The 24,228-nt window shown below is 37.8% G+C and overlaps 2 protein-coding genes across 2 annotated transcripts in view; one reads left to right on the top strand and one right to left on the bottom strand.

Annotated features, from left to right (window-relative positions):
* The window catches only part of LOC111155470 (protein tyrosine phosphatase, non-receptor type 13), a 212,861-nt gene extending 208,318 nt beyond the window's left edge, over nt 1-4,543 (bottom strand). Inside the window, exon 1 of the mRNA XM_022515639.1 lies at nt 4,498-4,543. The gene's annotated coding sequence lies outside the window, so the exon portion shown is untranslated. The remainder of the gene's footprint in view (nt 1-4,497) is intronic.
* A 294-nt stretch (nt 4,544-4,837) lies between these two features.
* LOC111154016 (mitogen-activated protein kinase 10) overlaps nt 4,838-24,228 on the top strand; it is a 582,803-nt gene continuing 563,412 nt past the window's right edge. Inside the window, exons 1-2 of the mRNA XM_022513381.1 lie at nt 4,838-5,588; nt 9,080-9,154. The gene's annotated coding sequence lies outside the window, so the exon portion shown is untranslated. The remainder of the gene's footprint in view (nt 5,589-9,079; nt 9,155-24,228) is intronic.

Raw genomic sequence — 24,228 nt, forward strand, 5'->3', positions numbered from 1 at the left:
TGATCATATCATGTGACAACTAAGCATTTCTATAGGAAAACAAACAAAAAATAAAAACAGCTTAACCAGATAGAAAAACCTAGAATCAAATTCCAACACTTGAATTGAAATGATGACTTTCTCTGTTTCCCAACTTGAAACTGCTGGAGTACATGAGGGCAATGAAGCCACTGGTTAGATTTAGGGCATACTGATGCAAATAATACACACAAGTACATTGAAGTTCCACCTCTCAGTTAACTTTGAAAAGGAAAACCTTATAACTAAGTATAGCAGATTGAGAAAGGATGTAATATAAGCACCAAATATGTGGTATTTCTCTGCATTAGAAAAAAAGTATAAAAAGTAATATTATATTTTAAATTATAAATCTGAAGGAAATGAATACACACACTCACTTCAGATGACAAGAAAATGGAATATAAATTTCAAAACCGCTAGGTAGTGTATCAACTATGCTACAATAAAAAACTAAAATTAAAAAAAAAAAACCTTCAGGTAATACAGAATTTTGTGATTATAGAAATTTTCCATATCTGAGCTGTCTGATAGAGCATTTACTAGCCACAAGTGGCTACTGAGCACCTCAAATATGGTTAGCGGGAACGAAAACTTGAATCTTAAATTGCGTTTAATTAAATTACTGTAAATTTGGCCACATGTATCTGGGACTGTAACATTGGACAGTGCAGCACTAAAGAAGTAGAGAGAAATATTTGTACCTTAAATTCTGATTCAAATAGTAAAAGTCTTGTACATGGGCATATACCTAGGTGTTTCTGAGACAGTTTTTTTTTTTTTTTTAAATGCTTGTGACGTATGAAGAGAAAAGGACTATGACACAACATAAAAGTGATGCTGCATTTGTGGGGACAAATTTTCTATACTCATTTTCTAGACAGGACTAGAATATTGGTTTAAAAGTTGGCTCCAAGTTGTAATTTTCTTAGGGGGCTTCCAAAAATATGGATGCCCGGGTCTCATCCCCCCAACCTTCTGGTTTAATTGGTTTGGGTTGGGTCCTGGGCATAAAAATTTTTAAAGCTACCCTGGTGATTCCAACATGCAGCCAGAGTTGAGTACTACTAAACTAGAAAGAAAATGAGAAAATGTTTATTAGGCATAGATGCAGTATGCAACTTAAGACATTTCTTTGCTGGTAGGCAAAGACGGCCTTTGACAACCAAAATTTACGTCAAAACACCTGAGGGTTAAATATGAGCTACACATTCTAAACATTCAGAAGTGACTTGGGTTATACAATCATAAATTTTTATCAGTGAATAGTATTCAATTATGTAAAAGAGATTAGAAGCAAAGGAAATAAACGAAATATTGAGTGTCAACTTGCCTTTGCCACTTTCATGTATATTTTATTTCATCCTCAACCTAACTTGGGAGGTAGATATTACTAATTTGCTTAACGATGTGGAAAGTAGATTTAAAGATATTCTCTAGGATTGGATATATGTTTGTCAAACAGTAAAGTCCACACTCCACAGTAGAAGGATTCTCTCTGGGGAAGTTTGTTTCAGTAAAATTTCACACTGGAATCAAACAAAAAAAAGGAAAAGAGAAAGAAAGAAAAAGGAGGATTCAGTGGTGGAACACAGGATATAAGGCAAACACACTAAAACAGGTACTTTAACCAGTCTGGGTTCCTGCATTATCCAGGTATCTGATAGCAAACCCTGGGAAAAACAGGTTTGTCTGTGGTTCAAATCTACACCAGCCTCTACACCAGACCATTTAGGAGTAGCTGCCTTTTATCCTAAGAAGTTAAACCATTGGTCTCCTACTGCCTCATAAGCTATTTGGTAGAGTCACACATTCTTCGGACAGGATAGAACAAGATGCTTATTCACAGCTAGCTGCCTGACACTAAACAGGGATAAGACAGGAGTTTTAAAGAGTTTTTCATTTTACCCCCTCCACTTAAAGGATTATTGGAACTCCCCACAGAGCATGTTATAGACCACAGTTTTGATATGGTATATTTACTCTGAGCATAGAACTTTTATTTTAACCTAGGCCATGAAAGTCTTACATTAATTTACTCATTAAAAGCCATCTATTAAAAATTCCTGAGTTGTTCAACCCATTTTAATTTTCAATTTAAGGGAGAAAGTTTCTCAGAGAAAAAAAAAAAAAAAAGGTAAACCCAGAGCAACAAACCCCGCACACCCTACATATCAGGACTCATCCTTCTATCCTGAGACTCAGTGTCTTTTCTCCTTTTTCAGGCTCCCACTCTGTAAAGTGACATTAACACAATGGTGTCACATTTAGTTACATCTGAGGTTAGAAAGAATATCTTCAGTCACTGATACAATTAATGGCACAGACTTCTCCCAAAGCATATTCCAAAATAGGAATACATAGATAGGATTAACTCCTAAATGCACTGGCTTAGGGAATGGTAGTGTTTCATTTCAATTTCAAATGGTATTTATTACTATTTAATTATACTACCAAAAAAAGTTTCATAATTCAAAATTACAAACTCTTGTCAAAAAAGAGGAAGCAGCAGCAGTAGCTTATCCCTACTAGCCCTTTTCTCCCCAGTATGTTTCAGGACCTGGAAAAAAAAAATACTAAGTTGATATAAGAAAAGCTATGATGTTTCCCCCATCCAATCCTTAGCTGATTAAAAGTGGACTAAAACAAGGATTAGACTTGTTTTTTCTTAATAATAAACAATACATAAACTCCATTTTTAAAAAGAATGATACCTATTATCTACACAGAAACAACTGATTAGCCAATTCTCACATTTACTTCCTGCATTGGAGGCAGGCCTCCAGAAAAAGACAATGTAAGTTCTACAAATTTTGATCCCTATTATAGTGCCCAAATTCATCCTTTAAATTGGCACTCGTTTAACAGTTTGTGTATGTGTTACTTGTGACATGAAAAGCTATATATAAATATTTTTGGATGTTAGTAATCACCCTCCAAAAACTAAGTAGGCTTTACATGCAGTAAACATTTGGTGGCACAAATGTAAATTCAAAAAGGCAAACCTAAAAACATGGCAAAAGTCATAATTCTCTAATTGTAAAAGTGAAAGTCATTACAAATTAATCTTTTCTTTCTTAATAAGTAACCACAGATATTTTTCTAGCCTTAATTCCAGCTTCCATCTTACCTTCTCCCCCACACATACTCCCACAAAGCCTCTAGAACATCAAAGTTAGGACACAATGTTATTATGAAAAGTAGAATACATTTAGGATTGGCTAATAGAGCAGTTAGTCTGCCTGTGTATGCAACTAGTGAACCAATACAAGCATAGAGTTAATAAAAAATACTAATGATATTAAAAGAAGAAATAATGTTTATCAAAGCACCACCACGGGCAAGCAGTAAGCATGATGCAAGTTTTCACTTTGATCCTGCTAACCCAGTCATCACGAATTTGGGAAAATACCAACCCTTGTTTCAAAATACAGCGACTTTTCTGTATTTTCCAATCCTTAGCAAAACTCTACAGACGTAAATTTTTAAGTCTTGCTAATTAGTTACCAGTGCCCTTCATCCCGAAGATTAGTTGTCCTACATTTTGTTTAGGTCTCCGCCTTGAAAACAAACCCGATTGCCCCATTTTCTGAGAGGTAAACTCAGCTCCAGGCAGCTCCCTATGAAGTCACCGCGTTTGTTGTTTCAAAGATGCAATTAAACGAACATGACACAAGGCTGTCGAAGAGATTAGTTGGAAGTGTGTGGAGGTGTCAATCACATATGTGGAAGACCAATGAAAACTGTATTGCTACAAATCTATTTTAGTTGTAACATTTCTCCCCATTCCCCCTTCTCCAATATATTCACAACGTAGGGCAATTAAACTTGGTGAGAACTTACTCGACTTTAGCAAACTTTAGCTTTCCAGCTTTCTGTACTTAGAATCCAGCAATGAGCAAAGGCGGGGTGGGGGTGGGGGTGGGGGACTTAACCCAGGCACCGAGAAGAAAAGCAATAAAAGAGCTTGCATCAGGCAGTGTCTCTCCCTCTGCCCCTCTTCCTCCCTTCCCACCCCCTCTTCTCTAAGCCCTTACATATACACATTCTTCTGGGCGGCCTCTAACCACAGCATGTCCACAGTCATTTACAGAAATTAGAAACAGACTCCGGGATCCCTTCCCATAGCACGCACAGCGCAGAGCTGCGCTAGCAGGATGGGGCGATGTCACTCCCTACTACCTCGCAATCTCTTACTCCCCCTCTGGGGTTTCATTCCCAAGAATCCGGCCTTCCTCCACGGAGAAGGTGGGGGAAAATTCACAGTGAAATTCCTAATTCACAATGAAATTCCGTCTCATCCTTCCCCACCCAGCACCTCACCGCGAAAACCAAAGAAAAGTTCCTTCCCCACCAGGGCAACAGAGGAGTTGGTTTCAGGGGCCAGAGCAAGAGCTGGGAGAGGAGAGGGAGCGTGGTGTACTTGGTTTTGCACTTCTGCGTGTCCACACCAGAGCCCAGGGCTGCTCTCGTCCTTACCCGCTCGTCCGGAGACCCGTCCTGCTACTGGAGCGCGAGGCGAGGGCTGAGGGGACGCGGCGTCGGGGCGGGCCGCCGGCAGCAGCCTCGGGCGTCGAGAGCCACCACCTCTTCTCCGCCGAGCGGCTGCGGGCGTGAGCCGAAGGAGCTGAAGAAGGAGCCTGGGGAGGGGGAGAAGAGGAGCAGCATCTCCTCCTCCTCCACGCCTCGGAAACGCCCCTCCAGCGGCGACCCCCGCCGACCGCCTGACCCCCGAGCGCTGGAGTTCCCCGTCCGCCCTCCCAGGCACTGCGCGCCTCCCAGAGCTACGCCCAGACTCTCCTTAGCGGGGCGGCTCAACTCCTGCGGCCGGCTCCGAGAGCTGCCGGGCGGGCTGAGGCGGACCGGGGAGCGAGGGACTGCCGCGCGCCAGCGAGACCGTCTCTAGGGGCCGTAATCATGGTGCGTGACCCTCGCCGCACCGCAGCCGCCGGAGCCACTAGCTCCCAGCCCCGGCTCCACCTCAGGCACCCGCGCCGGCCCCGCCCCCGTTCCTGTCACTCAAAAGCCTTCCCGGGCTCCAGGAGGACAGCAATGGGCGCCCGGGCGCTTCCCTCCTCCTCATTGGCCCTCCGGGCCTCCCGTTCCGCCCCCTCCCTAGGGACGAGGTCGCCGGGGAGACCGGCGCCCCGGTTCCCATGACAACCGGTGCCCAGGGCCTGGCTTTTAGAGTTCTGGCTAACTAGACGCTCAGGTTGGTCGCGGGGCAGCGAAGTTCCTATCCCCTGCAGTGCGGACTCCTAATTTCAGGCCACGTTGAGAACGCGGCCGACCGCCCCACGCTTCCAGCTTCAGAAACAGAACTTTATGGCCCTAGGGAGAGTGAGGGAGCGTGAAAAATGTCTAACTGCTTGCTCTTCCCCTGTGAATCTAAGTAACCCCTCCCCCCCTTGTCCTCCCTGGCCTCCAGCCTTGTTTCCATATTCTCACCGGGTGGATTTGGGCTTTCAAAGGGTGAGGAGAAGAGGGAAGAGAGAGAAAGAGCAGGGCTGTGCCAGCTCCTTGCAGTAATATAGCAACTTGGAAATGGCGAGGTCAACGAAAACAGCTCGGTGAGTTTAACCACACTTGTAAAGTGATCTTCAAAGGTGTGCTGGCAGCACTTCGTCAACCCCAGATGCCCTCGGGGAAACGCAAATACTCATATTTTTGAAATAAGGATGTAAATTCTTCTGTTAAAATTCCTCTGAAACTAAGATGATCCTAAAGTTAAAAAAATTAAGTAAAAGATTCGACGTAAACAAATAAAATAAAGAATACCCATTTTTCCATATAGCGCTACCCATTGCCACTTGGCAAATTTATGTCCTAGCAGCTATCGCCCTCCTGCACACAGAAAGATTTGGCTTTCCATGATCAACAAGAAAGTCTTCCCGGATTCATGAGCAAACAATATCTTGTCATTTGAGTTTCAAAAGTTTGAATTTACTTTCAGAGGATAAGGTAAACTATTCCACTCTGGACAGGGGACCTGAGGTTAAACGTAGTTCTGGGCTGACGGTGTTGAGTCCTAGGTGAATCTAAACTTCATGGCTGCTCCAAAATGGAGAGATCTGAGGTAAAATTAAAACTGCAATTCTAGGTTCCCTAGCCCCTGAGGCTGCTGTACATGTATGATGAATGAGGGAATTAATAGTAATGATTTACCTTTGGCGAGCACTTGACTTTTCATTATCTCATTTACTAAATGAATAACTGTGATGGATGTGTTTAGTCAAATATGCCTTGCAAGTATGCACTGAATGTAATTACTCACACTGCTAAATACAATGGAAAATGCACAGCAAAATTTTAAGATAAGGCCCTTGCCCTCAGGGAGCTAACCACAGAGCCTAAGAAAGAAAAGTAGCATTCTTGAAACAATTTGAGATTATGGCTAGAATGTGCAGCCAAACTTTGAGCACAGTAGCAGATGAAAGAAAGTCTGTGATAGGTTGAATGGGCTGGATTAGTCATATTAAGGAGCTGGGCTCTGAAGAAGGGTAGGTGGTGGGATGAACGAAGCACAGATGAGAAAAGACAGGCAATCCAAGGAAACATTAAACCAGGTGCAACAGCAGGAATAGAGAGTGGTGGTAGTAAATAATAGTGAGAAGACCAGCCCAGTTGAACTAGAGAAAGAAGTGAAGGATTGGAGTTGGAGCCCCCATTTTCTGAAATAGGAGTTTTTGGGTGTTCTGGTTCACGTATGACAGAGCTGAGGTAGAACATGTGCCTCTGTTTGTCACTGAAAGAAAGTTCATATATTTATTAGAAAGAAAAGCAAATCCATAATACTTGGAATAGCTTGCAAATTCAAGTCAAAAAGAAAATATGAAGAGTACAGTGTTGATAGTGTTGGAAATTTTCTCAAAAGTAGACAAACCAGTGTTGTGAGTATTGTTTTTTTTTTTTTTTCCCCCTCCATTAAGGCCATTTCAGGTGGTTACCCTCAAGGCTTTTTCACCAGTAATCCTTCTGCTTTGCATGAGGTAAAAAGTTGGTTTTAAAATAAATGGCTATGATACTAAAACCTGATGAAGAGTTTAAAGAGTACACAATAGAGAAATCTACAAGTTAATCTCCTTTTGGATATAATGTAAAATTAAAATGCATACTTAAGATACACTTAGACCCCAGAAGTATGTTAAAAATCCTATTGCAAAATCAAGATAATTATGCCAGGTACATAAGAATGAATCAGTAATAGAAAACTTACTCATTTTGTTGGCTATATTAATATGTCAGGGAAGAAAAAAACCTATATGAGTGTTTCAGTTGATGATGAAATGGATTTTGTAAAATCCAACATCATTCCTTAATAAAAACTTTTAAAGAATTTAGGATACATACTTTAACAATATATATTTTATACCCAATCCAGAAGCTTCCTTTATAATGGAACAATTATTCTCATTAAACATGGCAAGAATGCTCATCATCATACCATGAAAGGATATGATAGCCAATCCAATGAGACATGGAATAGGAATACAAAATTAAATACTGAACATAAGTCAGGGTTGTCATTTACTTGCAAAAAGTATAAAAACTCCAAGGATCAGTTGAAAAACTTTTACAGGCCATGAAAGGTGAGTTAAGTTAACCAGTTTTAAAAATTAACATACAAAATGAAGAGTTTTCCCATGTACAAATTGTAACCAATTAGAACATACACCATATAAAAAAAATCCTATTTATAATGACCACAGTGAAATAGCTAGAAATGAGTACTAAAAGAAATTAATAAAACTTACTTTTTTAAAAATAAAACTTACTTTAAAAATGAATTTATGAGACAAAAATGTTTGAATAAATAAGGGATAGGGGCACCTGGGTAGCTCACTTGGTTGAGCATCTGACTCTGATCTCAGCTCAGGTTGTGAGTTCAAGCCCTGTGTTGGGTCCACTCTGGGTATGAACTTACTAAAGAAAAGAAAGAAAGAAAGAGAAAGAATAAATAAATAAATAAATAAATAAATAAATAAATAAATAAAATCTTTTAAAAAAATACATGTATCTAGTTATATGGCAATATTTATACCAACTACTATTTCTCTGAGGATTAGAATTACAGTAAACATTGCATTTCTGAAATGTTTTTATTTAAAATCTTTACAACATGTGCCTGTCACTTTTGTTATAGAAAGTCTAGGGTGTTAAGAAGACAAACTGCCAGCTATAAAATAAATAAGTCATGTGGATGTAATGTACACAGTCAGACTGCACTTAATAATACTGTATTGTATATTTGAGAATTGCTGAGAGTAGATCTTAAAAGTTTTCATCACAAGAAAAAAACTTTTTTGTAAATTAATGAAATTGAAACGAAACAAGAAATTGAGTTCCTCAGTCCCGCTACACACAAGTGGCTTGTGGCTGCTGAATGGAAGAGCACAGACACAGAACGTTTCCATTATCACTAGAAGTCCTTTTGGACAATGCTACCTTAGAGGCTAGCATAGCTGATTTTTCTCTTAAAGACTAAGTAAAAATGATTTCTCTTTTGCCAGCTTCTATAAACAAACAAAAGGGTCAACAGATTATCACTACTAACATAAAGAAACTAAATAGCTGGTCTTAACACATATTTAATTGGGCTCCCAAGTAGCTCATGGACCTCAGAACACTCATCACTTAGAGACCAACCTTGCATCACACTCTAAGTCAGGAACATTTTATGTGGGGCCCACGGATCGCCCCGTAATGGACTCCTTGAGATTGTATTCCAGGTATGTGTGTTTGTGCAGTTATCTAGGGAAAGCATCTGTACATTTCAACGCATTCGAAAAGGGGTTTATATCTTTCCAAAAGGTTGAGATTGTGTGCTTTAAATGCCAATGGTTTAAAAATACCACCTTTACCTTGAAGATTGAAATGAATTCTAAGCTAATCTAAGTCTGTAAATAGCCATGTTTTCCCAGCTGGCTTCTTGTGTTCATCTCAATGTGAAATATTTGTATTCAGGCTTGTACCAACTATGTTCGTGTTTTTCCTCCTTTAAGCCCAGAAACACATTACCCCACCCCCACTTTTTTTTTTTTTTTTTTTTTTTTGCTTACAGAGTAAGGACTGTGATGGGAACTTTGCCCAGGGGAGAAGCAGAAACAAGATAAGTAATCCACCAAAACATGAGCAGGTAATTGGAGCACAAAGTCTGGCAGTGCTTAAGGAAGACTTGGTGACATGGTACTGACACTTTCAAGCGAACCAAGAATTGGCTGGGGAAAAAATGCAGCAATGGAAACCAGATTGGACTACAATTACCCTCAGGTCCATTGAATAAACAGGTTGTTTTCTTTTGGTGGTAGCTGAACTCTAGAATGTGAGAACTCCCCTAGGATGTAGAGTTACATGACAGCAATGGCACAGATAACTCTAAATGTTGGGAGGTGGCCTGGTAGTTCAGTAAATGAAAGAGCACGGCATTTGCACTCAAAAGACCTATGTGCAAATCTTGACAAGTCACTTCTCTTCTTTGAGTGTCATTTTCCTCATTCATAAAGTGAAGGAAATAAGAATAGCTGATATGTCTCACACAGAATAGCCTGTAATGTTCTTTCAGTATTCAACAGGATAACGTGAAATCTGTGTGTGAAAACTGTAAAGTGCTGTTTAAGAAAATCAAAGAACAATAAGAACAAAGGTATGCAGATTTTTGGTATTAGTTCTAGACTTACTGAGAAATTTTTTTTTTTTAAATAGTGTCTTTCATTCTGACAAGAAACTTTAAAAAATATCTATCAGGTACCAGGGCTCACTAGTCCCATGAAAGGTTAAGTCAGAAAAAATTGACTGTGGTGCTCCTATAACTTCCACTCTTCTTTACCAACAATTCTTAGCTCTTTTCCAATTTACCCCTCCTGGCCCCAGATTGACCAGGATTTGTTAGTCTCTCTGATAGGGCTGGCGGCATGTTAGGCTAAAAAAACCATCACCCACTCCTGCGTTTGCCAGTTGTTTAATGGCTCTGCCTGAGCCAAAACATTTCCTGAATGCCTTGGCTAGAAACTCTCCCTTTTAGCCACTAACGAGTTAAACTGCAAAGGTGTTAACTTTAGAATGTGGAAGTTAAAATTCACTTTACCTTCCAGCTTTCTCTCTTAGCACTTCAGTATGGATTGGTTTATCAGATTAGGTAGTTGTCACGTAAAACCCCAGGGGTGAGAGATACTGGAGCTGTAAACTGTAATTAATGAAGGGGAAGAAGGAAAGAGGGAAGCTAGTTTCAGTGTTAGTGGAAGAGAAAGAGAGAGTGAGAGAGAAGGATTTGCCGGGGGAGAGGTGTGTGCTATGAGGGTGACCGGCAGGGTGATGATACCAAGGGAGGGGATCAGGAAAGTACGCGTAGTACTAAAGGGGTGTGGCGCAGAAGTCAAACTGCCTAATTCTCAATTTTTACTAGGGCTGGTCCTGTCTCTGACTCATTTCTACTACTTGTCCTGGCAAGTTATGTAACTGCCTATTCAGTTTGGTTGAAGGGAGTATGGCAAATAACCGCAACCCTTCTGTTTTTTGAAACTAAGCTGTGTTTGAACATACACAAAGAAATTTAATAAGAACATGCTGTCATCTAAATCTGACCTATAGGGACTTGCCTTAGGGTTCATGACTTCTAATCTTGATTTTCTTAGGTGTTCCCAGAAATGGAGACCAAATCAGAAATTAAGCTTTCCAGTATAAGTTGTGTTTTAAAGAGGGTGATTTCACACTGTCTGGTGCAAGTGAGCTGCTGTGCAAGAAAGTTGATCATTAAAGGCTTTATTAGGCCGAGTCGGAGTGTTTAATAAAACAAAGCATCACTTTGTAAAAATTTCTTAAAAGTTGATTGATTCTTGGGGTGCCTGGGTGGCTCAGTGGGTTACAGCCTTTGCCTTCAGCTCAGGTCATGATTCCAGGGTCCTGGGATCGAGCCCCACATCGGGCTCTCTGCTCGGCGGGGAGCCTGCTTCTCCCTCTCTCTCTCTGCCTGCCTCTCTGCCTACTTGTGATCTCTGTCTGTCAAATAAATAAATAAAATCTTAAAAAAAAAAAAGTTGATAGTTGATAGATTCTTACATCTTCTCCTGGAATGTCTAACAGAAAACAGAGGTGAAAAAATAGTCTTATCTGCAGACACTAATGATCAATTTAGGGCTAAATCCTGAGCTAGGATACTCCTATAAACTGGAGAAATGCTGAACCTGCCACATTTTACAACCACAGAAGAGGAAACTTCTTAGAGAGTTGAAGCTGTTAGGATGAGTAGTTCTTTAGTTTACTTTAAAGTTAGAGAATGAGGGGCGCCTGGGTGGCTCAGTGGGTTAAACCTCTGCTTTCGCTCAGGTCATGATCTCAGGGTCCTGGGATTGAGCCCCGAATCGAGCCCCGCATTGGGCTGTCTGCTCAACAGGGGGAGCCTGCTTCCCCCTCTCTCTCTGCCTGCCTCTCTGCCTACTTGTGATCTCTCCGTCAAATAAATAAATAAGATCTTAAAAAAAAATAAAGTTAGAGAACGATTAAAAATTATACATATGCAAATTAAGTATTTTATTTTTACCAAGAGCCTATTACTATACATTCATTTAGCCAATCTCTTGATGTTGGGCCAAGGCTTTTCTGACCATAAATCTGCTGTTGAGAGGTGTAGGTTCTCATTTTTACAGAAACCTTGCATAAATGCAAAATGTTCAATTTTCTGGTTTCGTTTTTGTTAAAGGAAATGTAGAACTTGAGGACACTTGTGTCATATATTCCAGTTTTTTTTGCCTCTGGTAATTCATGGCAGTAACTTGTCTTTCCATAGCATTCAACTTCATTTTTTAAAAAATTGTGGTAGGGACACCTGGGTGGCTCAGTCGGTTGGGCAACTGCCTTCGGCTCGGGTCATGATCCCAAGGTCCTGGGATCGAGCCCCGCATTGGGCTCCTGCTCAGTGGGGAGCCTGCTTCTCCCTCTCCCTCTGCTGTTCTGCCTGCTTGTGCTCTCTTGCTCTCTCTGTCAAGTAAATAAATAAAATCTTTAAAAAAAAAATTGTGGTAAAATATACATAACCCAAAATTCACTACTTTAAGTGTTTTTAAATTTCAACTTTATTTTCACTTTGCACTTTGCACTTAATAAAGTATATAAAAATTAAATTACCTAATTACATTAGCAAGAATAATTCACATTAAGAATTTGGGAAATTAAAACTTTTTTTAAAAGATTTATTTATTTTAGAGAGAGCAAGAGAACCCACGTGCACACATGATCTGGTTGGGGGCTGATGGTGGAGGGGTAGAAGGGGAGGGAGAAAAAGAATCCTTAAGCAGGCTCTCCACTTGGTGCTCAGCCCGATGTGAGACTTGATCCCAGGACATGAGATCATGACCTGAACCAAAATCAAGAGTCAGCCGCTTAACCAACGGAGCCATGCAGGTGCCCCTAAAAAAACTGATTTTTATGTAAGCTTCAGAAGGTCACAATTTTAGTCTGTTTTATTCACTGGTGTGTCCCTGCCTCCTAGAATAGAACCTGTCACAGCATGGACACTCAGATACTATTAAGGGAATGAATGAATGGCTACTGGTAGTTATAACTCAGCTGGAGGAAGCATAAATGTGCAGGTATGCTATGATATAGCCCATTAATAAACTTTCAGTGGCTACGGACATCAGTTTTTTTTATAGGGGGAATGGAGAACATTGGTTAATCTTATGGTTTGTCTAAATGAAGGTCATTTAATAAAACTGTTTTCTTTCTTTCTTTTTTTTTTTTTTTTTTGGACTGAACTTTTCTTTAGTAGAGTTATTTTATTATGAAAAATCCCAATACGGTGTTTAACACAATATCTTATACGCAATAAGTTTCAGAAGATATTAATCTTTGTGGATTGTTGGTTGATCTTTTTATTCTTGTTACTCTGCTGAGGGAAGGGGAGAGAGAAAGGGGTGAGGACAAATCGAAGAGATATTAATATTGCATATATACTCTTGGAGTGTGGAGGGGAAAAGAGACTTTTCTATTCTCTCAAAACAGTTACTGAACTTTGCCATTAATATAAACTCAAAGAATAATGAACTCTCTTCCCTTTGATCAGAGAATATACTCCAATTACTCAGTTTTCAATAAATATTCCCTTGCTTCATTGTAGTTTGAGTGATCCTCCATTCGCTTGTCCAGTTCTCTGATGCGGAAGTCTTCTCAGTACCATCAATGGCAACTTGAATTAGATGAAGAGTTAAAGTATCTATCATCCAAAAGTATGTTAGCTAAAAATCACTGTCTTTAAAATTCTCACCAGCTTGGCCCATAGACTGGATGGATTCCGGTTATATTACTAACACAGATTGACCCCCATCTTCTTCCATACATAGGACCCCTAGACTCCTGAAAATGTAGGCTACCTCCCATACTTCCAGTATTCTCCAGGTGATGTTTTACATGTGTTCTGTAATGTTTGACTTTGTGCTTATACTCAAACTCCTCCTGAAAATCTAATGCCTGAACATCATTTGCAGTAGTGTGCTTGCTTGTACCCTCCATGAGACAATCAGTATTAGTGTCAAGGAGATCATCTCTCAGTGCTCCTGAAGCTGTCAACAATGAGCCAGAGCTGGGCTGGGCTCAACTGCCAAATTAAGGCCACCATTGTGCCATACTTGGTCACGTGATTCTCGAAGCAACACTGCTTATGTTCATTATATCACCATGTCTCTGATGAGGGGCACCTGGGTGGCTCAGTTAGTTAATCCTCTGCCTTTGGCTCAGGTCATGATCCCAGGGTCTTGGGATTGAGCTCCACATTGGGCTCCTAGCTTAGGGGAGTCTGCTTTTCCCTCTCCCTGCTATTCATGCATTCTCTGTTCACTCGCTCGCTCTCGCTCTCTCTTTCTCAAAAAAATAGATACAATCTTAAAAAAATCATTTAAAAGGGCACCTGGGTGGCTCAGTGGGTTAAGCCGCTGCCTTCGGCTCAGGTCACGATCTCAGGGTCCTGGGATCGAGTCCCGCATCGGGCTCTTTGCTCAGCAGGGAGCCTGCTTCCCTCTCTCCCTCTTCGCCTGCCTCTTTGTCTACTTGTGATCTCTCTCTGTCAAATAAATAAATGAAATCTTAAAAAAAAAAAAAAGCTAAAGACTAGCTCAAGCAGTCTTTTAAAAAAAAATCATTTAAAAAATATCTCTGATGACATTAACTATTTTAAGTAGATGGAGATGAAGGGAAGTAGTCATCATGACATGGCTTTGCCTTTGTTGTCCCCACCCTACCCACACACTTGCACTCGTACACATACTCTTTCCCTGTTCTTAGGCCAAACATAGGAAGTATTTCTGTGTGTAAGCTCTTTCAGATAGTTGCTTTGAGACATCATCACCCCTCCCATCCAGCAAATAGTCAGATTCTGATAATCAGAATATTGCTGGAGGATGTGGTGGGGAATCAGTACCATTCTTTTTTAGATAAGAGAGATAGTCTCTAGTTAGAGCATCATCTTTTACTTTGGACATCTAACAATGTTCTTCTCAGTAGAATATAGACTCTTTGAGGACAGTGCATCAGAAAGGCTATTAGGTCCAAGAAATAAAATATCTGATAAGTAGTGACTTAAACAGAAAGGATTATTTTTCTCATAAGAAGCCACATGGTAGGCAGCTGCTTCTGATGTCCAAGCCTGGGTCACTGCAGTTCAGTTCTTCTTTGCCTTCCTTTTATAATCCTAATAGGACGGCTGTATCTGCAGTTACAGGTCTCTTTCAAGACCAACAGAATAATGGAGAAGTATGGAGTCAGCCTTTGCTGTTTTCCCTCTCTTCCTCTTTCTCTCTCTCCATATATATATATATATATATATATATATATATATATAATTTATATATATATGAATTTAATATAAAATTAAAACTTTTCCCAAAAGACTATACTCCAGTATGTATTTACCTACATATTATTGGCTGAAATTGTCTAAGGCTAAGTACAAGGAAAGCAAGGAAGTTAAGTGTGGAAATGGATATTGGATTATGGAAGCAATCACCAGTATCTGCTACTTTAGGATTCCCAGCATGGGTATACTACAGGCAGAGTTTGGTTTTGGTGAGAGTAGAGTGAACAAGTTACATGGATGTAGTAACAATAAGTTTTTTCATGAATCTTTGGTAAACAAGCAAGAACTTTATAAGCTATTTCAATTTAAAACAAATTTTAAATAACAATACAATAATATTTTCATAAAATAATGTATTCATTATCTTTATGTCACTTCAACAATTATATTAACATATTCAACGATAACCACAGTATTAAAATATAAAAGTAGTTATCAACTAAAATGCAGAAATCTTACAAAAGAGATTATACTTTATGTGAAGTATCCTTTGTTTCTCAGTTTCTATGGAAAATATTCTTTCAAATTACTAGTCTTTCAGAGGTCCATTGGTTTAGTTCCCAATTTCTGTTTGGTGGTCATCCGTGCCAGGCCTCTGCCTCTCTCTCCCCCAACACTGTTTTATAAGTGTGTTTTCTTTAGATGATACAGGTATTATTTCAGTTTTGCTCTAGTTGTAGATTAAGCCAAGTAAAATGTAACAGCTCTAAGGCACAAGAGGCTTGTCATGGAGAAGAAAACAAAGAGCCAAAGTAGTTACTTCGATATGATCATGAATGAAGTTAAGTTTTATATAGTTTTGGCAAAACCAAAGTCGTGAGTTAATATTTGTATGATACATACAAAACGTCTTTTGTTTAATTTTGCCCGTTTCATACTGCTATTATAATCATTCTCTGAAAAGCATATATTTATATTAGTAATATAGCATCTTTCCCTTGAAAATAGTATCATTTTATATGGTACTTCCAACAGTGTAAAGAAAAATGTATTCATTATTTTGCCTTGGACTTTTAAATTTCTTCCTGCCAACATGGATTGCTTTTGACCTTGAAAGAACTAAAAATTCCTTTTGGCTTACCTTTTCTATTCTTTCATAAATGAATTTGATAATTGTTGTTACTTTCATTTTTATATATGGTAAATATTGCTTGTACTTTTGAAGACAAAGAAAAAAGCTTATAAATTCACTATAAGATTCCTGAGAATTCTTAATATGCTTGGCACCTGATTAATAATATTTTAGCAGAAAATAAACTTTTATTTAGGCATCAACAAATCATTTGATTCACTTGCCACCTCAGTGTTTGAAGATAGGTATGAGTGATATACCATGTTTTTGTAATCTCTAGAAACTCAATAATGTATAACATGCAGTTCAACGGTTATGCAGTGTTTTTATTCCTATTACTATTTTTAAAAATTGATAGTGTATGCAAAGATATATGGATATAGATTGTACAAAGAATTTCAAGTTCTTACATCTCATCTTCATCAGAGGAACACATACAAGGATGTAGAACTCAAAGAAAAATAACTTTGCTATGCAAAACTGAACAAGAGTGAACATATAAATTTGTTCAGACAGAACATCTGCCAGGAGGATTTGATGTGATTGAAATGATCTTTGGAGAAGTATTGTTAAAGTACTTATTGTTTTTCTTTGTTTTTATTTTTGTGCTTGTGAATATATATAATTTTCATGGAAGAACCTTGACTTAATTTTCCTAATTAGAAGACTAATATAATCTATAATTTGACAGTTTTATCATATTTTTGATAGCATATTATTATTTTTTAACCTCTAGAGAGTTGGAAGGAGCATATACCTTCTTTGCTTATGGTAGTTATTAATTAGATAGCTAATTTTTTCTTGTTATTTTATATTTCTTAAAATTTTTTCTCTCCTTGCTTTGAGGCATGCAGCTAATTTTTCCATTTCTTTCTGTAGTCTTTTATTTGAGATAAGGGTATGTTCATATACCTAAAGAAATTCAAATAGATATGGTGCAATAACTTCTGATTGTCTCCTAGGTCTCTCCTTATGTTCAAAGTAATTTCTTTCCCCACTTCAGACAGAAGAGAGCCACTAAATTTAATATATACCCCAAAGATAATATTAATTTGAATTGGAAAAGAAGACCATTCATTCAAATACCATTGACATTCTATAATAGTGATTTTCCCATGAATATAGTATAGGCTTTGCTCCTGGGAAGAATCTTAGAAGGGACAGAGAAAAAAAAACCTCTCCTTTGATTTCACAGTTCTAACCAAATTAACCATGCTGTAAAGCCCTGTGAAGAGGAGTATTCCTAGGTTAACTTGGTGGATAGTTATGTGCTGCATTTTTTCTTTTTCTCTTCTACCAAGTCCCCATTATGAGCTGCACCCTAAGAAACGGGTTTCCAACTGAGCTGCCCAGGTTGCATGGGGTTGGGGATTGGAAAACAAATGATAGAAAGAAAGGTGGAAGTGTTTAATTATTTATACAATTCCAAGCCCCATAACTTCCCATTAAAATCTTGTTGGAAAAAATTTGATTTCAATGTGATTAGTTAGACTTTTAGCATTTGTTTTATAATCTTTCACTATGCCAAGAATGATATTTTCTTTAGATACGAGAAATTAAAAACTTTGATAAAGTGGCGTGTTATTTAAATTTTAAGCAATTACTATTGAACAGTACAAAAAATGATACAAAATTTAGCCAAACTAAAACCACTGATTTAATTAATTAATTAATTTTTAAAAGAGTTTACTTATTTATTTTAGAGAAAGAGAGTATGCACATGAAAGTGAGGGGAGGAGGAGGGGAGAGAGAGAATCTCAAGCAGACTCCCCACTGAGCAGGGACACCCCCCACAACCTGGGGCTCGATCCCAGGACCCTGGGTTAATAACCTGAGCCAAAGGCAGACGCTTAATGACTGAGCCACCCAGGCGCCCCAAAACACAACTATTTGGTAAAGTACAGTACAGGCTTAACTAGTAATTTTAAAATATCTTAAAATATCTTAAAATATCTTAAAAACAGAAATTGTACACCTGATTTAAAAAAAATTTTTTTTAGTACCTGAAAACTAAAAAACTTTAAAAATTATTAAGTAATTATTTCATAATTAAATAGTTAAATAATTGTTATATAATTATTATGATGGTCAATATCTTTAATAGAGAGATTTCATCTCTCTGGACTTAAATTTTCTAATTTATTAAGTGATGAGTCTAAGATGGCCAGACTTTAACTAACATAAATTTTTTTTAATGATTTTATTTATTTATTTATTTATTTATTTGAGAGAGAGAGCAGAGGCAGGGGGTGGAGCAGAGGGAGAGGGAGAGAAACTCTCAGGCAGATTCCTACTGAGTTTGGAGCCTGACGCAGGGCTGAATCTCATACCCCTGAGATCAAGACCTGAGTCGAAATCAAGAGTGAGGCTCTTAACCAACTGAGCTACCCAGGTGCCGCAACTAACATAAATTTTTAAAAAAATATTGTTATGTGAAATAAAGTAAGAAATAGAACAGTGCATATGGGAAAGAAGAAAAATACACACACATATATGCACCTGTATATGTATCTAGATTTGCTGTATTTACATAAAGAAATATTGAGAGGATTCAGCCCATCAAAAATGCTATTAATAGTGGTTACTTGTAAGGAACAGGGAAGAATGGGCAGTATTCCTGAATGTGGTCAGCAGTTGGAGCAATACTTCTTACTGTATACACTTTGATATCATTTTGCCTTATGAAACATGTGAAATTGCCTAGTCAGAGCAAGCACAGCAAAAGGCACACATACAGAACCTTAAACAGGAAAAGAAATATCTGAGGAAAGAAAATAAAGCTGGGGCGAAGGAAATAGAGATGGGGAAGATTCTTGAAAATGGCTTTTGTTTTCTCTGAGAGTAAAGAGATACTCTGTTGACCCAATGTATTGCTATAGGAGTGACTTGAACTTGGTATCTTTCTTCCTTTCCCCACAGCTCATCCTGTTAAAGTCTGTTGTTACCATTGCAAGATATTGGGGGGTGGGGGGGTGAGTTTCCAAGTTGAATTTGTGTTTTCTATATGGCTCTTTAAAGGTTGTGTGATATATACGTATTTAAAAATAATGATTAAGAATAATAGTGTTATCCTTATTTATCTTGGCTCTAATATTTTTTAAAAAATAACTTCATTGTTGGGACACCTGGGTGGCTCAGTTGGTTAAGCAGCTGCCTTCGGCTCAGGTCATGATCCCAGCGTCCTGGGATCGAGTCCCGCATCGGGCTCCTTGTTCTGTGGGGAGCCTGCTTCTCCCTCTGCCTCTGCCTGCCATTCTGTCTGCCTGTGCTCGCTCGCTCTCTCTCTCTCTCTCTGACAAATGAATGGATAGAATCTTTAAAAAAAAAAAAAAACTTCATTGTTTCTCTAATATAGATGCTTTTATATATGTAATTATAGAGCTGGTAATCTATCATTATCTAGTAAAGCTATTTTTTCTTGTTTGCTTATAATAAGGTCTGAAATAGCTTTTCCATTAGGAATCCAGATCATCAGGATTTTCTGTCTGAAATCCTTCATTATGTTGCAAGTTGGAACTTGATATGCAAGATGTCAATCAAGACAAAAGTTTTCTTTTTATATATTCTGTCCTCCATGCATTTTTCCCACTTTTCATTTAATCAAAATTTGCTGAGAGACAACTCTTATAAATTGCATTTTTCTAAACACCTCTAAAATATAGGAAACATGGGGCACCTGGGTGGCTCAGTCATTAAGCGTATCCTTCAGCTCAGGTCATGAACCCAGGGTCCTAGGATTGAGCCCCACATCAGGCTCTGTGCTCCAGAAGCCTGCTTCTCCCTCTCCCACTCCCCCTGCTTCTGTTCCCTTTCTTGCTGTCTGTCTCTGCCAAATAAATAAATAAAATCCTTAAAAAAAATTAAAAAAATTAAAAATATGGTAAAAAATGATTAAGCTGAGAATAGTTTATGATTTGAATGTTCATAAATATTTTAACATTCAAAAATAAATATAATTCAAATAAATCTTCAGTCTTTTAAAAAACAGCAAGAAACAAGAAAAGCAAACAATAAACAACACTCAAAACCAAACAAACCCAAAACAGTCCACTGGCTCTTATTTAGTTGAGGCAACTAGTTTTAATTTTTCCAGCTCTTTCTTCTGATAGTTACTTTCATGTTCCTAAATAACATCCATAAGCTGCTGTTGAAAGGCAGCATACTAAGGTGATATTCAAAAGCTCCTAGAATGCAAATCCCAGCTCTGTAGTCACCACTTCCCTTTATTCTTGGTCACTGTTTCTAAATAGGCACAACTGACATACCATGCCAGGTAGCTTTTTGCTGTAGGCAGCTATTCTGTGCCTTTTAGCATATGTAGTGTATCCGTGGTCTCTCTACCCATTAGATTCCAGTAGCACTCTCCCCCAGGCGGTAACAACGAAAAATGTCTTCAGACATTGCCAAATGTCCCCAGGAGAAACAAATTCACCCCCAGTTGCGAACCATGGATCTTGGGGAAGTTAAGCTTTCTGTGACTTTGTTCCTTCACTAGCAAACTGGAATTAGTAATAGAACCAACTCACAGAGCCAATATGAGGACTAAATGAATAGCATTTCTGAAGCATTTACTGCCTTGCACAGTAAGTATTCTATAACTATTTGCTAATTACAGTTATATATTTAGTTTTTCAGCTTTATGTTTTATCCATTAGACTTCCATTCCTCTCATTTTCCTAATACAATTATCACAATTTCTGTTTATATTAATATTTGGTATTTATAATGATTATGATCACATATTATTCAAAACTGAGTCACAGTGCATTAGCATATTCATTTATATTCAGTGTATTTATTTTCTTGTACTTTTTTCCCTGCTAGAGTAAATAATTGCATCTTTGTTTTTTATTTTGTTTGCTCAGTTTTCTATGTAGCTAAATATCCCTAGGCTGTCTGTTGGAAACACAAATCTACCTGATAAGATTGGACACATTTGGCAAATCAATAGTTTTTCTTTCTCTCTCGTAGATACTCTTCTTAGAGCTTTGCATTCTGCTCCAATATAGACCTGTTGGTCTTTAGGCCTAGCATCTGGAATTTCTTTGCGCCATTGTCCTGGGATTCCTTTTATCTTTATTGTGTGTTTGATCCCCTATTTCTGGATCTTATGCCTTGTTCTTTCTCCTCCTAGTTTTCTCCTTTGATTTAGTGAATTACACCCTCCAGTAGACTCTTTGAATGTCTAAAATCTATTTATTTTAATATAATTATTATATTTTGGAAATTATTTTCCCTCAAAATGTTAAAAGTATTATTTCACTGTCTCTTAACTTAAAGAGTTGCAGTTGAAAAGTTTGATACCATTCCAGTTCTGAATATTTGTATATAAATTGTTTCTCCTCAGTGGAATGTTTGCAATTCTTGTCCATTTTGTCCCTGGTGCTCTGAAGTTTCACAACGATGAGCATAATACAGATCTTTTTAATATCATTGTTTTGGGTACTGAAAATCCAGGCTTTTTAGTTCAGGGAAATTTTCTTGTAATATACCTCCATTAATAACTCTGCTTGTCCCTTTCATCCCGCAATACCTCTGCTTTCTCTTTGTGGAGCTACCATTAATAACATGCTGAATCTCAAATTTTCTGATACTCTATTCTCCCTTCATTTTCATCTTTGTCTTTTCTCCTCTCTTTTCTGGAAAAAAATTTTAAATGTCTTCTTTCTTTCTTCCTTCCTTTCTTCCTTCCTACCTTCCTTCCTTCCTTTCTTTTTTTGGTTTAGATTTTTAGTTATAGAAGTTCTTTTAAGTTCTTTGAGTGATCCTTTTAAAAATACACAGTATTATGTTATCTTTCCTAAGATGTATTATCTTTTCCTCTCTCTGAAGATACCAGTGATACTTTTGAATATTTTCTTTGCTCATTGTACTGTTTCCTCCAAGTGCCTTTTCCCCACTGTTTATTTGGTTTTGTTTTTATGTTAGAGGCTTCTCTCAAATGTCCTGTGATCCTTGTCTACCCTTTCATGTTTAAGAAATAAAACTATCATTATTTTCAGATGGCATGAATCCAAGTCCCAAAAAATTTAAAAAAAATCTAAAATTAATGAATTATTTAGCTGTTCTTAGGACACAAAAATCAATTATCTTTCTTTGCAATGAAAGATAGAAATTGAAACTTTAAAAAATATCATAACAGCATCAAAACATGAATATTATAGGATAATAAATATTATAGGATAAATCTATAAGATAAATCTATTATAGGAAGATTTATTCACTGAAAACTAAGACATTGGTGATAAAAATGAAAGATGACCTAATAACTGGAGGGATATGAAAGAATTGCTCTTTTTAAGGTGTGAATTATCTCACATTTATCTATAGAATCCATCAATTCAAATAAAAATTGAAACAACATTTTGGTAGAAATGGACAGACTTACTATAAAATTTATTTGGAAATGCAATGGCAAAAGTATTTTGAAACAGAAAAACAAACTACACGGTCAAATGATCTTCAACAAAGATGACAGGGTTATTTAATGATGTAAAAGATAGATTTTTTAAAAGATAGATTTTTTAAAAGATGGTGCAGGAACAATTGAATATCAATTCAAATATGCAAAAAATTTTAATGTGAAATTTTATATTAAACCTAAAAGCTATCTCCCAATAGATAAAGAGAAATTAACTTGAAATGAATCATAGACCAAAAACTATGAAAATTTCTAGAAGAAAGCTTTAAAAATTTTTTAGAAGAAAACATAAAAGAGGGCACCTGGATGGCTCAGTGGGTTAAGCGTCTGCCTTTCACTTGATCCCAGGGTCCTGGGATCAAGTCCTGCACTGGGCTCCCTAGCCAGTTGGGAGTCTCCTTCTCTCTCCCTTTGCCCCTCCCCCTGGTCATGCTCTCTTTCTTTCTCTCACTTGCTCTCTCTCAAATTAATAAATAAAATCCGTAAAAAATATCTAAAACATAGAAGGAAATATTTGTGACCTTTGATTAGCAAAGAGTTCTTAGGATATAAAAAGAATGAACTATAAATGAAAGAAATTAATACATGTTATCAAAATGAAGACCCTGGGAGTGCCTTGCTACCTCAGTCAGTAGACCTTAGGACCCTTGATCTCAGGGTTGTAAGTTCAAGCTTCAAGTTGGGGGTAGGGTTTATTAAAAAAAAAAAAAAAAAAGAACAATTTAAAAAAAAAGCAAAATTAAGACCTTGTGCTCTTCAAAAGACTATTGCCAATGAAAAAACAAGCAGATTAAAGCCACAGATTAGGAGAAAATATTTGTCAAAGACAAATTAAGAATTTACATACAGGGTCACGGGGTACCTGGGTGGCTCAGCGGGTTAAAGCCTCTGCCTTCGGCTCAGGTCGTGATCCCAGGGTCCTATCTGCTCAGCTGGGAGCCTGCTTCCCTTCCTCTCTGCCTACTTGTGATCTCTGTCAAATAAATAAATAAAATCTTAAAGAAATATATATATACACACATATATATGTGTGTATATATATATTTTAAGATTTTATTATATATATGTATATATATAAGATTTTATTATATATAATATATGTATACATATATATATACACACACACATATATATATATACGCACACACACAGGGTCACCTGGGTGGCTCAGTTGGTTAAGCAGCCAATTCTTGATTTTCACTCAGGTCATGATCCTCAGGGTCCTGGGATTAAGCCCCGAATGAAGCTCCATGCTCAGCGAGGAGTCTGCTTGAAATTCTCTCTCTCTCCTCTCTCTTTGTTACTTCTCCCCCACCCTCTGGATCTCTTGCTCTCTATCTCTCAAATAAATAAATATTTTAAAAAAATTTATATCCAAAATATATAAAGAACTCTCAAAACTCAAGAAAACAACCTAGTTTTTAAAATGAGCGAAAGATTTAAGCAGATATTTCATTAAAGATGATATCCAGGGGCACTGGGGTGGCTCAGTGGGTTAAGCCTCTGCTTTTGTTTCAGGTCATGATCCCAGGGTCCTGGAATCAAGTCCTGCATTGGGCTCCTTGCTCAGGGGGAGCCTGCTTTTCCCTCTGCCTGCTGCTCCCCCTGCTTATGCTCTCTCTCTCTTTCTCTGACAAATAAATAAATAAAATCTTAAAAAAAAAAAGAGGAGGGTGCACCTAGGTGGCTCAGTTCGTTAAACATCTGCCTTTGGCTCAGGTCATGATTCCAGGGTCCTCCAGGGAACCTGCTTCTCCCTCCCCTGCTCTCCCTGCTGTGCTCTCTCTCTCTCTCTCTCAAATAAATAAAACCTTATAAAAAAAAAATAAAGAAGATTGGGCACCTGGGTGGCTCAGTCTGTTGGGTATCTGCCTT

This window comes from Enhydra lutris, unplaced genomic scaffold, assembly GCF_002288905.1.
Source record: "Enhydra lutris kenyoni isolate GAN:26980312 unplaced genomic scaffold, ASM228890v2 scaffoldscaffold3, whole genome shotgun sequence".
NCBI classification, from domain to species: Eukaryota; Metazoa; Chordata; class Mammalia; order Carnivora; family Mustelidae; genus Enhydra; species Enhydra lutris.